At 43.5% G+C, this 5,000-nt stretch overlaps 1 protein-coding gene across 1 annotated transcript in view; it reads left to right on the top strand.

Moving 5' to 3' along the window:
* Positions 1-5,000, top strand: part of LOC118285143 (metaxin-1-like) — a 15,059-nt gene that overhangs the window by 1,687 nt on the left and 8,372 nt on the right. The gene's annotated exons all lie outside the window — the stretch shown is intronic.

Here is a 5,000-nt window from a genome sequence, read left to right as displayed (position 1 = left end):
GTCACTGACTAACAGAGTCACAGACAGAGTCACAGACAGACAGACAGACAGACAGGGTCAGAGACAGGTTGACTGAGACACAGACAGAGTCACAGACAGGTTGACTGAGACACAGACAGAGTCACAGACAGGTTGACTGAGACACAGACAGAGTCACAGGGTCATAGACTGACAGACAGGCAGTCACAGAGCCACAGATAGAGTCACTGACTAACAGAGTCACAGACAGAGTCACAGACAGACAGACAGACAGAGTCACAGACAGGTTGACTGAGACACAGACAGAGTCACAGACAGGTTGACTGAGACACAGACAGAGTCTCAGAGTCACAGGGTCACAGACTGACAGACAGGCAGTCACAGAGCCACAGATAGAGTCACTGACTAACAGAGTCACAGACAGGTTGACTGAGACACAGACAGAGTCACAGACAGACAGACTGACAGAGTCACAGACTGACAGACAGAGTCACAGACAGACTGACAGACAGAGTCACAGACAGACAGACAGAGTCACAGACAGACAGACTGACAGACAGAGTCACAGACAGACTGACTGACAGACAGACAGAGTCACAGACAGACTGACAGACAGAGTCACAGATAGACTGACAGACAGACAGAGCCACAGACAGAGTCACAGACAGACAGACAGAGTCACAGACAGACAGACTGACAGACAGAGTCACAGACAGACAGACTGACAGACAGACAGAGTCACAGACAGACAGACAGAGTCACAGACAGACAGACCGACAGACAGACAGACAGACAGAGTTACAGACAGACTGACAGACAGAGTCACAGACAGACAGACAGACAGAGTCACAGACAGACAGACAGAGTCACAGACAGACAGACCGACAGACAGACAGACAGACTGACAGACAGAGTCACAGACAGACAGACAGACTGACAGACAGAGTCACAGACAGACAGACTGACAGACAGAGTCACAGACAGACTGACAGACAGAGTCACAGACAGACAGACTGACAGACAGAGTCACAGACAGACAGACAGACAGACAGTCACAGACAGACAGACTGACAGACAGACAGACTGACAGACAGAGTCACAGACAGACTGACAGACAGACAGACTGACAGACAGAGTCACAGACAGACAGACTGACAGACAGAGTCACAGACAGACTGACAGACAGAGTCACAGACAGACAGACTGACAGACAGAGTCACAGACAGACAGACAGACAGTCACAGACAGACTGACAGACAGACAGACTGACAGACAGAGTCACAGACAGACTGACAGACAGAGTCACAGACAGACTGACAGACAGAGCCACAGACAGACTGACAGACAGACAGTCACAGAGACTGACTGACAGACAGAGTCAAAGACTGACTGACTGACAGACAGAGTCACAGACAGACTGACTGACAGACAGAGTCACAGAATGACAGACAGAGTCACAGACAGACAGACATAGTCAGAGATAGAGTCACTGGCTGACTGACTGACAGAGTCAGACAGACTGACTGAGACACAGACAGAGTCACAGACTGACAGAGTCACTGACTGACTGACAGAGCCACAGATAGAGTCACTGACTAACTGAGTCACAGACTGAGTCACAGACAGGTTGACTGAGACACAGACAGGTTGACTGAGACACAGACAGAGTCACAGACAGGTTGACTGAGACACAGACAGAGTCTCAGAGTCACAGGGTCACAGACTGACAGAGTCACAGACAGAGTCACAGACAGGTTGACTGAGACACAGACAGAGTCACAAACAGGTTGACTGAGACACAGACAGAGTCACAGACAGGTTGACTGAGACACAGACAGAGTCACAGTCAGGTTGACTGAGACACAGACAGAGTCTCAGAGTCACAGGGTCATAGACTGACAGACAGGCAGTCACAGAACCACAGATAGAGTCACTGACTAACAGAGTCACAGACAGAGTCACAGACAGACAGACAGACAGACAGGGTCACAGACAGGTTGACTGAGACACAGACAGAGTCACAGACAGAGTCACAGACAGGTTGACTGAGACACAGACAGAGTCTCAGAGTCACAGGGTCATAGACTGACAGACAGGCAGTCACAGATAGAGTCACTGACTAACAGAGTCACAGACAGACAGACAGACAGAGTCACAGACAGGTTGACTGAGACACAGACAGAGTCACAGACAGGTTGACTGAGACACAGACAGAGTCACAGTCAGGTTGACTGAGACACAGACAGAGTCTCAGAGTCACAGGGTCATAGACTGACAGACAGGCAGTCACAGAGCCACAGATAGAGTCACTGACTAACAGAGTCACAGACAGTCACAGATGGACAGACAGAGTCACAGACAGGTTGACTGAGACACAGACAGAGTCACAGACAGGTTGACTTAGACAGAGTCACAGACAGGTGAATTATCAAACCTTTCTGACAGAGAAATATAACTGAGTCTAGATATTTTACAGTTAATCTAGAAAGGTTATTATATAAAAACATATATAGAAGTTGAATGAAGAAAACAAACATAATGTTTGACAATGTTGAAATGTGGCTGCTCTGTTTCATATCGTCAAACATAAACGCTGATACAGATGTAATCAGAAAATGTATTAAATCAGTCGGACTGATTCATCTGATTGTCATCGGACAACAGATGAATCAGTCCGACTCTTTACAGACGCTGGCTATGATCTGGAGAAACACAGACACGTTGGTATTTCCGGTCTGTGCTTTGTCAGTGAGCTGCACAGTCTCATGTTCTCACGTTTCATCATCATCATCATCATCATCCTCATCATCATTGTCACTGTGGCTGCAGTATGCCATACGGCCACTAAATGGCGCCAATGTCTCTTTAATCTGCCGTCTGCCTATGGAACTAGTTCTTTGTTCCAGAATTAAATACTGAGTTACTAAGTTTTCAGTCAAAAGTTTCTGAGCAAAATATTGAATTGGTTGATAATGAATTTGACTGAGCTGTTTAATGAAAGTAATAATTCCTTCTGATATTAGAGGAGATGTTATCCATAGATTTGTGTCTGACTATTGATTATCAATATCTGCCATCAGGAAGCCACAGACATTTCTACTGACGACAGGCATCACTGAACTGTTCCTTTAAATGGTCAATAACTATATAAAGACGATCAGTGACTGTATATAAAGACGATCAATGACTATATAAAGACGATCACTGACTGTATATAAAGACGATCAGCGACTATATATAAAGACCATCAGAGACTGTATATAAAGACGATCACTGACTGTATATGAAGACGATCAGCGACTGTATATAAAGACGATCAGCGACTGTATACAAAGACGATCAGCGACTGTATATAAAGACGATCAGCGACTGTATATAAAGACGATCAGCGACTGTATATGAAGACGATCAGCGACTGTATATAAAGACCATCAGAGACTGTATATAAAGACGATCACTGACTGTATATGAAGACGATCAGCGACTGTATATAAAGACGATCAGCGACTGTATATAAAGACGATCAGCGACTGTATATGAAGACGATCAGCGACTGTATATAAAGACCATCAGAGACTGTATATAAAGACGATCAGCGACTGTATATGAAGACGATCAGCGACTGTATATAAAGACCATCAGAGACTGTATATGAAGACGATCAGCAACTGTATATAAAGACGATCAGCGACTGTATATAAAGACGATCAGCGACTGTATATGAAGACGATCAGCGACTGTATATAAAGACCATCAGAGACTGTATATAAAGACGATCAGCGACTGTATATGAAGACGATCAGCGACTGTATATAAAGACCATCAGAGACTGTATATGAAGACGATCAGCAACTGTATATAAAGACGATCAGCGACTGTATATAAAGACCATCAGAGACTGTATATAAAGACGATCAGCGACTGTATATGGAGACGATCAGAGACTGTATATGAAGACGATCAGCGACTGTATATAAAGACCATCAGAGACTGTATATAAAGACGATCAGCGACTGTATATGGAGACGATCAGAGACTGTATATAAAGACCATCAGAGACTGTATATAAAGACCATCAGAGACTGTATATAAAGACGATCAGCGACTGTATATGGAGACGATCAGCGACTGTATATAAAGACCATCAGAGACTGTATATAAAGACCATCAGAGACTGTATATAAAGACCATCAGAGACTGTATATAAAGACCATCAGAGACTGTATATAAAGACCATCAGAGACTGTATATAAAGACGATCAGCGACTGTATATGAAGACGATCAGCGACTGTATATAAAGACCATCAGAGACTGTATATAAAGACCATCAGAGACTGTATATAAAGACGATCAGCGACTGTATATGGAGACGATCAGAGACTGTATATGAAGACGATCACTGACTGTATATGAAGACGATCAGCGACTGTATATAAAGACGATCAGCGACTGTATATAAAGACGATCAGTGACTGTATATAAAGACCATCAGAGACTGTATATGAAGACGATCAGCGACTGTATATAAAGACGATCAGCGACTGTATATAAAGACGATCAGTGACTGTATATAAAGACCATCAGAGACTGTATATGAAGACGATCAGCGACTGTATATAAAGACGATCAGCGACTGTATATAAAGACGATCAGTGACTGTATATAAAGACTATCAGAGACTGTATATGAAGACGATCAGAGATTGTATATAAAGATGATCACTGACTGTATATAAAGACCATCAGAGACTGTATATGAAGACGATCAGCGACTGTATATAAAGACGATCATTGACTGTATATAAAGACGATCAGTGACTGTATATAAAGACGATCAGCGACTGTATATGGAGACGATCAGAGACTGTATATGAAGACGATCAGCGACTGTATATAAAGACCATCAGAGACTGTATATGAAGACGATCAGCGACTGTATATAAAGACGATCAGCGACTGTATATAAAGACGATCAGTGACTGTATATAAAGACCATCAGAGACTGTATATGAAGACGATCA

The sequence above is a fragment of the Scophthalmus maximus genome, chromosome 10 (assembly GCF_022379125.1).
Source record: "Scophthalmus maximus strain ysfricsl-2021 chromosome 10, ASM2237912v1, whole genome shotgun sequence".
In the NCBI taxonomy this organism is placed as follows: domain Eukaryota; kingdom Metazoa; phylum Chordata; class Actinopteri; order Pleuronectiformes; family Scophthalmidae; genus Scophthalmus; species Scophthalmus maximus.
This window is presented reverse-complemented; position numbering and strand designations above follow the sequence as displayed.